The sequence below is a fragment of the Haematobia irritans genome, chromosome 5 (genome assembly GCF_050003625.1).
Source record: "Haematobia irritans isolate KBUSLIRL chromosome 5, ASM5000362v1, whole genome shotgun sequence".
Lineage (NCBI taxonomy): Eukaryota > Metazoa > Arthropoda > Insecta > Diptera > Muscidae > Haematobia > Haematobia irritans.
Window position 1 is genome coordinate 71,365,896 of NC_134401.1, and position 13,112 is coordinate 71,379,007.

At 35.5% G+C, this 13,112-nt stretch overlaps 1 protein-coding gene and 2 long non-coding RNA genes across 5 annotated transcripts in view; 1 reads left to right on the plus strand and 2 right to left on the minus strand.

Moving 5' to 3' along the window:
* Positions 1 to 13,112, minus strand: part of LOC142239163 (uncharacterized) — a 288,432-nt gene that overhangs the window by 135,849 nt on the left and 139,471 nt on the right. The gene's annotated exons all lie outside the window — the stretch shown is intronic.
* LOC142239165 (uncharacterized) overlaps positions 343 to 13,112 on the minus strand; it is a 29,663-nt gene continuing 16,893 nt past the window's right edge. Inside the window, exon 2 of the long non-coding RNA XR_012722936.1 lies at positions 343 to 500. This is a non-coding gene — a long non-coding RNA (uncharacterized LOC142239165). The remainder of the gene's footprint in view (positions 501 to 13,112) is intronic.
* LOC142239166 (uncharacterized) lies at positions 2,099 to 3,304 on the plus strand. Its single transcript, XR_012722937.1, has 2 exons — positions 2,099 to 2,615; positions 2,690 to 3,304. It is a non-coding gene; the product is annotated as an uncharacterized LOC142239166 (long non-coding RNA).

Below are 13,112 nucleotides of genomic sequence, written 5' to 3' on the forward strand. Positions count from 1 at the left end.
TAAAGAGCAGATTTTTCTCATATTACCTTACTCCGTAGGCCACCATGGCGGTCGAGTTTCCCTATTGGCTTTTCTCTAGGTCATGCAGCTTCCAGTGAGATGTTGAAGGCCTCTATAATCCGCTCCACGGTTTGTTCGATAGCATATACAGTGCTCATATTTGTCTCTGGTATTTCCGGTATCATCAAATTGAACCTATACCCTATACATATTCCAATCAGCTTTCCGCACATTTAGTGGAAATAGGGTCTTAGAAGTACGCACAGCCATGCACATATATGAGAAGATATGTTCCCTTAAAACCTGTCACCCAGATATCTTATCATTCAGTTCCGGAGAGGGCAAGGTGAAGTCCGAAATCTCTTGTGTAATGGACACTGCTGCATCCCAGCAAAATTTTCTCCCAAAGATGTTATTTATTTTAACTGCACAGGAAGTTTACTTGAGTCAATTTTTTATAACTCGCAGTTCTAATATTTTAATGGGAAATTTAAATGTTTCTGTTTCAAATAGGGTAAAAACAGATTAAAAATTAATAAAATGATATAAATCATTTAAATTTTGGCGAACAAAATGTTAAATCTATTCTAGAGTTTTGGAAAATAATTAATGTCAAACGTTCCAGACAAGACTTAGAATGCGTTGAAACTTATAGAAATTTTAAAATTTGGTCATTTGTCGAAATATCACATATTTTCTTAATTCACATCCAATACACTGAATTTTGCTGGGATATTACACGATTAGAATATTTTTATACCCTTCACCACTACTGTGGTACAGGGTATAATAACTTTGTGCATTTGTATGTAACGCCAAGAAATAGTGGTCATAGACCCATCTTTTAGTATACCGATCGGCTTAGAATTAAATTCTGAGTCGATTTAGCGATGTCCGTCTGTCTGTCTGTATGTCTGTCTGTCTGTCCGTCCGTCTGTCTGTATATGTAAATTTGTGCACAAAGTACAGCTCGCAATTTAAGTCCGATCGTCCTCAAATTTGGCATAGGGCCGTTTCTTGGGACAAAGACAATCACTATTGGTTTTGGAAAAAATCGGTTTAGATTTAGATATAGGTGCCATATATATTTATCAACCGATTTTCTTGAAATACCGTACATCCAAATATTTTATGAATCTCGAAAATCTTGCAAAATATCAGCCAAATCGGTTCAGATTTACATATAGCTCCCATATATATCTTTCGTCCGATTTAGACTCATATGACCACAGAGGCCAAAGTTTACTACCGATCATCGTGAAATTTTGCACAGAGGGTAGAATTGACACTCTACCAATGCTTGGTAAATTTGATTGAAATCGGTTCAGATTTAGATATAGCTCACATATATATCTTTCTCCCGATTTGGACTTATATGGTCTCAAAAGCCAGAGTTTTGCCCTGACTTACTTCAAATTTTGCACAAGCGGTACTTTTAACGATACTATTGTATGTGCCAAATATGGTCAAAATCGATTCAGATTTAGATATAGCTCCAATACATATCTTTTGTCCGATTTGAACTTATATGGCCTCAAAATCCAGGGTTTTGCCGTGATTTGCTTCAAATTTCGCACAAGGAGTAAGTTTAGTTGTATCGGTAATTGTGCCAAATTTGGTTAAAATCGGTTCAGATTTAGATATGGCTCCCATATATATCTTCCGTCCGATTTGCACTCATATGACCAGGGGGGCCAAAGTTCCCACAAACTCCCATTTACGTGAAATTTCGCATAGATAGCAGAATTATTATTCTAACTATACATGTCAAATTTAGTCAAAATCGGTTCAGATTATGTATAGCTCCCATATATACGTACACCAGAGTTGGAGAAATATGGTAGACTGTTACACATTTTAGACCCATTTTCAATTGAAGTTTCCTCAAATTAACTGGATAGCGTTAGCCGATTTAAATTTTAATTCTTGAGATTTTGTAGAAGTAAAAAAAATGTCTCCTTTAGTTGAGATTGTAACAAAAATTTTGGCCTACATAGGGGTGAAAGGTATACTACAGTCGGCCCCGCCCGACTTTAGACTTTACTTACTTGTTTTTTATTTTGTTTGTTCAATATATACCATTGATTTTTTTTTTTTGATTTTTTTATTTATCCCATTTATTTTATTTTACTAGTTTTTGTTCTCTTAGCGTTTCTATATCAGTACATGATTCATTATTAGGCATTAAATTGAATTGATTAATTATGGTCCGACCTGTAGTTACATCGATTTCTGTTTGATATTTCTTCGAGCGTAATCGATTTATTGATATAGAATACCTAATCGGAAGTAATCTGATTTTGACATCTGGTAAGAACTTCCTTCCAAATTTTGCCGTTCACGTGTACAGATCTACATTATCTAAAGACGCAAAAGTGAAGAAATCTGTAATTTATCCGTCCATCATAAACAAATTTGAAAAATTGCATTAGTGAATTGAGTAAAAATTTACTTTTGGTAAGGAAGTTTGTCATATTATACTCCATGCCATAGTAAAATTGAAAAATTTCTCAGACGTACAAAGACTACTGGAATACAAGAATTCGTAGTCCCAGAAAACATAATAATTTTTACTATTGGCATATTTGGCAAGATCCAGTACCTAATTCCCTAAGGTAATAATCCATCACGGAACCATTATTCCGTTCAGGTTCTAAAAAATGTCTTTTATATTTATTTTATATATCAGGGATCAAAACGAGGGGTCTGGCTACCGAATGCGATCATGGTGACCGAAATAAGAAAGGAAACCAGGAGCGAATCTAAAAATTTTATAAATTCCATTCACTAATGCACTGGTCTAATACCCATTTTTGTGCTTAGCTTGACAGCAAGAAATATCCAGCCCATAGACAAAGCAAAGAGAGGATTAAATATAAGAAGCGAACGGTCAATTCAATTATGCTTCTGAACAAGGAATTCAGTCAAATTCTATTCTTGTAAAAACGACACGTGTATGAGGAGCAGTAAAGACTCCAGTTCAACAGCAATATTTACGGTTCTGGCGATTCATTGGATTTTAGTGTCCACGCAAGAAAAGCTGATCAAAATGAATTAAAACTTTTCCTGAATAATCAAATAGTGGAATTCTGAATTTTCCAACATATCATAATCTACATTTTATTGCATAGGCACCATAAAGACTCTTTAGAAATTAAGTGAGAAAGTGAAATTGGTAGTAACCCGAGTAATTGTACAACAAAAAAAAGAGAAAAGTAATTATTTTTTCCCAGCAATAATCTTCGACATCACCTACTTTGATCATCGAACTGGAGAGGCCTCTGCTGACTTCGAGAATCAAGTGGTAAGTTTTATAAAAAAATATATATATCATCTAAGTGTGTAGTGTATATGAGTGGAGAAAAATATAATAATGTTTAAATCATATATATTTCCAGAAATGTATTTCCAAATTTAATGTAATACCATTCATTTTTATCTCTCGCCCACTCATATGCAAGAACCCACCTATTATTACTTTTCAGCTTTATTGTTGCTCGGCTAGAATAGTATTTCTCCCATAGTAAAAAAAAAACTCATTCATAAATACTCATTGAATTTAACTAAGCAGTAGATTTAGAGAAGGTCAGTATAACACTCTGTGTATGAAAGTTTTGAGTATTTATGAATTGGGAAACATAACAAATCAATGATATTGTTGTTCTTGCTATAATCACATAGTAATGCTTCTTCTAGATGTTTTGATTTTATTCTTGATTCGTTTGTTTTGATCCCTATGTTTTTTCATTGATAGTTTTTTTTTATTTCATTCTTCGTTTAAAATATTTACACTATGCTACGATAAATATCAATATAGATGTTAAAATTTAAGTCCTAAATTTCTACTTTCGACCATAATTATAATTAATCTCTACTATGTGAATTTTAATAAATCCAATCGATAAATCATGAATTACTAAAATACCTAACTTTTCCTTATCAAGTATGATAATAATGTAAGTCTTAGTGCCACATTCAACTTTGGGGTCGCAGTAAAAATAAACTGCTCGTGACTGAGACATTGGTAGGGTAGGGCGAGGGCATAGGTATCCAAATAACCCCTTTGGGATATCATTGATATTACAACATATTTTTCTGACAATTTAATGGCTTTTAATTCAGTTTTCTATATTATTTTTTTGACATATAGTGTCCTTTCTTTTCTTTGGCTTTGGTTTGTTTTGTTTAGACTAATATTTAGGGGTTACTTCAGGGGGTCTATATAATTTTATTTTAAGACAGAACTGAGGAATGTTAAGAGAGGGAAAGAACCCACCCGCACGGCTTATCAGCTAGCGATTGAAGGCTCCCGAATCTCCTAATCTTGCTTTTGGCGCAAAATTAAATTGATCTGATATTTTTTCACTAATATTAGAATATACAAAGTTTCCTGATTATATGTTCATTACAAGAATGGCGCCCAACGTGGGGCCGAAATTTTAAATTTCGGCTCAGTAGAATATTTCGATTTGTTAGAAATCAGCGTTTTTGACCTTTGTTAGTGAAATCTGAGAGGTCCGAAATAATTCCTAAAATAAAGGTAATGTGTGGCAGGACATTTTTACTTACTTGAGCGTTCGAGTAGTTTACCGCTTCTAATTTGCCTTATTTTTTTGAAGGATTTTACATCGGTACTCTTTGATTTTGAAACTTTCGGTCAGTTTGATGGAAAAATTCAACTGAGGTTACTTTGAACTTAGGTACCTGCACCTAGGGTTAATTTGGAATACAATGACTTGGCAAATTGCAAATTTATTGTCCAATTAATTCTGGATGATATCCTTAGGGTCGTGAAGGATATGTAGGTGTGTTTAAGTTACACATTGTTTTGTTTTCATTGAATCAACAAACCAAATGTTTTTTCAGAATTTCATTTGTTTATTGTCAGCTAAAATTGGTGGACCTTCTATGCACGATGACTACATTTTATCATCTTGTGAAGGGAAACGTATTAAGATATTGTTTTTGACTATATTTAAAGCAAAACAAATTTGTTTAGAAAGCTTAGGGTGTTTTTTTGTTATAATCGGTTTGATTTTGATTTTCCTTTTAAATTTTCGAAATGTCAATACCTCGTTCACCACCGAATTTTGGGACTAATCCCACTACGGAGCCCGAAGTTACTGATTCGGTACGAGTTTGTACCATCTGTGAGGACTTCCTTTTAGATAATCAGGATTGTTTTATTCTAAAGAATTGTTCACACTTTTTTCATAGGATTTGTATAGAATCCACGCTGGACACATCAAGCGAATGTCCAGTGTGTTTGTTGTCGGATCTTAGATCGTATGATTGCTCGAATAAAAGTAAAGTATCTTCGGAAGTTAATGCTACTCCAGCACCAGGCACCCCGGCCAATCGTAAACAATGGAAGAATTTTCCTAAAGGTAAACCAAGGGGAGCTAAGGCTCACAAATATCAAACGCGTAGTAATACCTATATGTGGTAAGATAATAATTTTAAGTTTTCTCTGAATAACACCACTCAGGATAATATAATTAGTTTTTGTCCACCACCGAACCAGATGAGTAATAATGTACTGGCAGATAATGCTCAGGTGTACATACCCAATACAAATGCTCCCACGACAATTGATTCCGATCATATAAGTCGCATGATTGAGGAAGATGCTAAGGACTTTGAATTTTCAAAACACTTCTTTACCTCGACCAACGAATATTGGAGAAATTTCTTCACCTGCAGCATCAGGCCATAATTGGGACAATGATTCTAATCCTTCTGGGTCAAATAGAACATCCTTCCCAGGAGATAATATTACTTCAATTATAAATGGTTGGAATCTGAAGTTTGATGGCTCCGACAGTTGCCTCAATGTCGACGAATTTTTATATCGGGTGAGACCATTAACTGTGGACAATTCCAATGGTGATTTCACTGTTATTTGTAGGAATTTACCTGTATTATTAAGTGCAAAAGCCAGGGAATGGTACTGGCGTTACCACAAAAATGTGTCAAATGTGGAATGGCCAGCGTTCTGCGAATGAAGCAACAATATAAGACGTTTAGGACAAGTTTCGATATAAAAGAAGACATAAGGAATCGGAAACAGAGATCCGGAGAGAATTTCGATATGTTGTTTGACGCGGTTTCATCCCTGATGGAGAGATTACCTACCCCTATGGAGGAGGAGGAACAAATCGAAATTCTGACAAGAAACCTTAGACCTGAAATTAGACAGGATTTGTTGTATGTTCCTATAAGTTCTATGTCAGAATTGCGTATGCTAGTGCAGAAACGAGAACAATTTCTAAAAGACGAATATGTAAGTCGTAATCTAGTTCAGAGAAATTCTGGTTTTGCAGCTCTCCCCCGGAGTTAAATTTCAGAGGTGGAAGTTGCATCTGATATCGAAAGTGATATCATGAATTCTCAAACATCGTCAATCGATGCAATTCAATCTAAATCAAATGTGTTTTGTTGCTGGAATTGCGACGGTGTTGGACACCGGTGGGAAGATTGCTTGGAAGACCGGCAAATCTTTTGTTACGGCTGTGGTCTAAAAGACATGTCTAAACCGAACTGCGCAAATTGTATGGCAAAGAAATTTGGTAGTCCAAAAAACCCCAACAGTTCTGTTCCGACAAAGGAACATAAGAAACCTCTAATTTAAAGTCTTCCACTAATAATTCATTTCCTATACCAAGCTCTGACAGTTCATTTAAAAATGAACCACAATTGACGTGTTTTGCAAATAGCAAATTGCCTGGTGATAGTGCTATTAAATTGATTCAAAGGGATAATTCTGAATACCCGTTTATGGATAAAGAAGGACGAATTCCACAATTACGACCTTTAATTTCATACCATATAGGTTTAGAAAATTACCAGGAGAGACGTAAGGCTATTTTTCAGGACACTATTAACGAACTTACTTTAGCAAGGAGACCAAAACGTTCTACGTTGCGGCTTCGAAAATATTGGAGGCTGAGGAAAATTTTTAAAAAGGCACGGATTTCTTCTGTGATAAATCAACCTAAGGATAATCGATATTATGCGCGGATAACTTTTTTGGATTTTCAAGAATTAGGCTTGATCGACACTGACGCTAGTATAAGTTTTATTGGGGCTGATCTGACCAATGTTGACTTTTCGAGGTTCGATTTATTCACCAAGTGCAAGTCTTCTGTGAAAACTGCGGATGGTAAACCCCAGATAGTTACTGGTTGGATTGAAGTAATTGTTACTTTTAGAATGCAGTCACATTTAATAAAATTTTTCATTATTCCGTCTTTATCCCAACGCATTATTTTAGGTATCGACTTTTGCCGCATTTTCAAACTATTTCCGAATTTTTTTTGAGTCACTGGACGTTGTAATTAATGATGGAATTATCCACATTAATTTTGAGATATCAGATCCGAACCAGACGAATTAGTATCTGATTCTCAAGAATCATATTTTAAACTTACACCCACTCAACAATAACAACTTGACACTGTTGTTAGTTCATTCCCAAATTGTGAAAAACAGGGGCTTGGGCACACTAGCCTAATACGCATCCCCCATTAAACAAAGATTTTACCCCGTCTCCCCGGTGGTGGAAAAATTAATGTTTGATGAGGTGGATCGCATGCTGTCACTAGGGGTTATCGAGCCTTCTTCGTCACCATGGAGCTCTCCTATGCGGTTGGTTATAAAGCCGAATAAAATACGATTATGCCTGGATGCAAGGAGAGTTAACCAGGTGACAAGGAAGGACGCATATCCCCTACCATCAATCGAAGGGATATTTTCTAGGCTTCGTAAAGCCAACATAATATCGAAACTAGATCTAAAAGATGCGTATTGGCAAATCGCATTGGATGATGCTTCCAAACCTGGGATCCGGAGCGGAGCGGAGCAAGCCCTTTTTTGCCGGAGCGGGAGCGGCATTTCTAAAATCCGGAGCGGAGCGGTTTCCAAATGAAAAACCGCTCCGCTCCGAATAAAATATTACTTGAATGAAATGTGTAACTTTGAAATTACACTGTGTAGGTAATTTCAAATAGAGCTAGTACTTAGCGTAGTGTGAGTAAACGTTTAAAATGTACGATATGTATTTTTGTACGTACGTACATTGGGGAAAACACAACGTGTTTTTTTAGTAATTGTTTTCAAAAACGGCAAATGTCAAAATATATCTCTAGTATGTGTTGTAAAGGTAACAACAGTACTTTTGATCAATTTCATCCCGTATTACTACAAAGATGTTTGTAATGAACGTCAAATAAATGCATAAATGCGATCTTATTTATATTTAATTTTTTAGTTTTCTACACTGAAAAAAATATTGTCGTGAAGTCAAAGATTTCATGTCCTTAGAATAAGAATGCAAATTTTGCTTAACATGGAAGACGCATTTCTCTAAAATAAAGTTTTTTTCCTTGTCCAAAAGTCAATAAACTTTCGAATGAAGTTGTAATGTCCTTATAATTAAGTGATTTTACTTAAAAATGTGTATCATAAAATGAAAGATAAAATTTTTGAGGTAAGGTCAACGTGACTTTAATAATTAAGAAAAATTCTCTTTTTCAGTGTAAGGACATTCATATTTGCTTTACTATTGTACTATATCCTAGCATTCTCTTATTTCTGATATTAGTTCTCGAAAATTTAATTAAAATAAAGGATAGTTTCAATTTTGGTTGAAAAATGTGAGCATATACATTTATTTTAATTTTTTCTCACATTGAAAACTAATGACTTGATTTGTATTATTGCATGTTATCTACTTTGTTTGAGAACGAACATTTCTTAAAAACGCTGTTCGGAAATGTATTTTTACAATAAAGGGGAAAAAAGCGAAATTAGGTAACACTAGATCTGAGTAAGAATATTCGTAGGTATACCACAGACTGATTTCGATGGAGGTTGTTGCAAACATAAACATACACACACACATTACAAATATAACAAAACCTCTTCTCTACGTCTGTTGCAAAACAAAAAAACTTTCGGAGAGTAGTTACTTCTACTCTGTGTATAGACTTTCAATTCCAATCAGCGTTGCCGTTTTGGTCCAAAAGATTTCTAATTTTTAAATTTGGTCCGATGGTCGGACCAAACAGAATTTGGTCCATTTTCATAAATTTGGTTTCTATCACATATTAAATAGTAGATGGTGCACCGCAAAGAATATTGTCAACACATTGTTTTAAAGTCATTATACCTTAAACCACATAGTGGTTAGGGTATAATAAGTTTGATCTGCCAAAAAATGTGCCTACCAGAAATATTGATTTTAGACCCAATAAAATATATACCGATCGACTCAGAATCACCTCCTGAGTCGATCTAGCGCTTGGTGTCCGTCCGTCCATCCGTCCGTCCATCCGTCCGTCTGTCCATGTATTTGTTGTTCACAGGATTCCGGTCGCAATTATTAACCGATTTTGATGAAGTTTGGTACAGATAGTTTTTTTTTGGGCACAAGGACGAACGCTATTGAATTTGGAAGAAATCGGATCAAATTTAGATATAGCTCCCATATATATGTATTGCTCGATTTCGACAAATGGGGTCACGTTGCACTTTTTTACTAACCGATCGTCGTCAAATTTAGCACAAAATAATCTTCTGTATCACCCTTTAAGTCTGAAAATTTCATCGAAATCGGTTCAGATTTAGATATAGGTCCCATATATATGTATCGCCCGATTTTGCCAAATTAGGTCATAAAACCCTTATTTATCAACCGATCTTACTCAAAGTTGGCTAAATGTAATCTTCTATAGCACTAACTATATGTGCAAAAAATCATCGAAATCGGTTCAGATTTAGCTATAGCTCCCATATATGTACCACCCGATTTTTCTAAATAAAACAAGTAAGGTATCGAAAATTTAGATCACTTTGTAGATCTAAATTTTCGATACCATATCACATCTGTCAAATGTGTTGGGGGCTATATATAAAGGTTTGTCCCAAATATATACATTTAAATATCACTCGATCTGGACAGAATTTGATAGACTTCTACAAAATCTATAGACTCAAAATTTAAGTCGGCTAATGCACTATGGTGGAACACAATGTTAGTAAAAAAATATGGGAAACATTTAACTCTGAAGCAATTTTAAGGAAACTTCGAAAAAGTTTATTTATGATTTATCGCTCGATATATATGTATTAGAAGTTTGGGAAAATTAGAGTCATTTTTACAACTTTTCGACTAAGCAGTGCGATTGTACAAGGAAAATGTTGGTATTTTGACCATTTTTGTCGAAATCAGAAAAACATATATATATGGGAGCTATATCTAAATCTGATCCGATTTCAACAAAATTTGGCACGCATAGCTACAATGGTAATTCTACTCCCTGTGCAAAATTTCAACTAAATCGGAGCAAAAAATTTGTCTCTGTGGTCGTATGAGTGTAAATCGGGCGAAAGCTATATATGGGAGCTATATCTAGATCTGAACCGATTTCAACAAAATTTGGCACGCATAGCAGCAATGCTAATTCTACTCCCTGTGGAAAATTTCAACTAAATCGGAGTTAAAAATTGGCCTCTGTGGTCATATGAGTGTTAATCGGCCGAAAGCTATATATGGGAGCTATATCTAAATCTGAACCGATTTCAATAAAATTCGGCATACTTGACTACACTACTAATTGTACCCCTAATTTCAACCTAATTGGGATAAAACTCTAGCTTCTGGGACCGTATTAGTCCATATCGGGCGAAAGATATATATGGGAGCTATATCTAAATCTGAACCGATTTCAATAAAATTTGGCACACTTGACTCTAGTACTAATTGTTCTTCTTCTGCAAAATTTTAAGCAAATTAGGGTAAAACTCTGGCTTCTGGGGCCATATAAGTCCATATCGGGCGAAATATATATATGGAAGCTATATCTAAATCTGAACCGATCAATAGGGTTCTATTCTGAGCCAAAGCACATACTTGTGCCAAATTTGAAGTCGATTGGACTAAAACTGCGACCTAGACTTTGATTACAAAAATGTGTTCACGGACAGACGGACATCGCTATATCGACTCAAGAGCCCACCCTGAGCATTTTTGCCAAAGACACCATGTGTCTATCTCGTCTCCTTCTGGGTGTTGCAAACATATGCATCCACACTGTGGAACAGGGTATATAAAACTCAATTGAACAAATAATACAATGTTTGTACAATAATTTTCTCGAAGAGGAGCGGAGCGGTTTTTTTTTCTCCGGAGCGGGAGCGGAGCGAATAAAATGGACCGCTCCGGATCCCTGTTCCAAACCCCTCACAGCGTTTACGGTGCCTGGTAGACCACTCTACCAGTTTGTTGTTATGTCCTTTGGGTTATGCAACGCACCGCAAACGATGTGCAGGCTTACGGATAGCACCATCCCTTGTGATTTGCGCCATTGCGTATTCGGATATTTAGACGATCTAGTTATCGTATCGTCCGATTTTGAGACACATCTAGAGAGCTTAGTTCGAATTTCGTCCGAGTTTAGGAAGGCGAATCTTACTTTAAATATCGCGAAAAGTAAATTTTTTGTAACTCGTGTAAATTATCTGGGCTATGTGATCAGAGAGGGAGGCATAACCACAGACCCCGACAAGGTTAGTGCCATACTCAAGTGGCCTGTTCCTAAGACTTTAAAACAAGTCAGGGGATTCTTAGGGCTCGCGGGATGGTACCGCCGCTTCATCGCTAATTTCTCGTCAGTTGTATACGCGATAACAGAGGTTCTATCTTCGAAACGGAAATTTGTGTGGACCAAAGAGGCGCAAGAGGCTTTTGATAAAATTAAAGGTCTGCTCACTAGTGCTCCAATTCTTGCAAATCCCGATTTGCAAGCAATTTTATGTACACTGTGACGCTAGTAATTTCGGTATTGGTGCGGTTCTAGTTCAGATCGATAGCGACAATGCTGAGCGAAAATTAAACTCCGCCCAACGAAATTACAGCGTCACAGAGCGAGAATGTCTAGCGGCAATAGAAGCAATAAAGAAATTTCGTTTTTATATCGAGATGCAAGAATTTGAGATAGAGTCAGACCATTCAAGTTTTGTTTGGTTGATGAAGCAACCTAATTTGAGTGGACGACTTGCTCGATGGGCTTTTTATCTATAAAGGTTCAAGTTCAGTGTAAGCCACCGAAAGGGTAGGGAACATATTGTGCCCGATGCTCTTTCCAGGATTCCTGAGGTGGAAATTGATAGTCTGGAGAAGACGGAACCTGATGAAGATCTTGAAACAAGATGTTTTTGTGAGGGTCCTTATAATGAACTTAAGCAAAAAATTAGCGAGAAGGAGGTGAAATACCCAGATTTGAAAATTATCGATAATTTCATATACATAAGGATTCAATACTACAATGGGGAGCTATGTCAAGAAGATTCCGCTTGGAAATTATGGATACCAGACCCATTACAAAGGGGTATTATTCAAAGGGCTCACGATTCGCCAATCTCTTGTCATGGGGGTAACCATAAGACGTTGGAATTGATAAGGCGTAAGTTTTATTGGTCAGGTTTGTTCCGCGATGTGAGGCAATATATCCAGAATTGCGAGCTATGTAAAATGTCAAATGCCAAATTTGTGATGAAACTCCTATGGGAAATCAACCGACATCCGTAAGGCCATTTCAACGGCTTTACGTTGATTTATTGGGCCCATATCCTCGTAGTAAGACTGGATATGTAGGCTTATTAATTGTCTTGGACCATCTGTCCAAGCTTCACTGGCTTTGTCCCATGCGTAAGTTTAGTTCATCTGGTAGTATAAAGTTTTTAGAGCAGGATATTTTTCATCAATATGGAGTTCCAGAAGTTATCATTACACAGAAAAAATTTTCACGAAAATTTTTCCAATTAAAATCTTAATTGAGTTTTAAAAAATATTCAATTAAAAATTTAATTGATTCAACAAATTTTTTAATTGAAATAAAAATCAATCACACAAATTAATAGTATCAATTAAATATTTAATTGGATCAATCAATTTTTTAATTGACTGTCAATTAATTTTTTAATTGATACTATCATTTCTGTGATTGAAGACATTTCAATTAAAAAATTAATTGGATCAATTAATTTCGTGATTGAATCAGAAAAAAATTTTTTTTTGTGTAGTGATAACGGGAGTCAATTTAAGTCACACG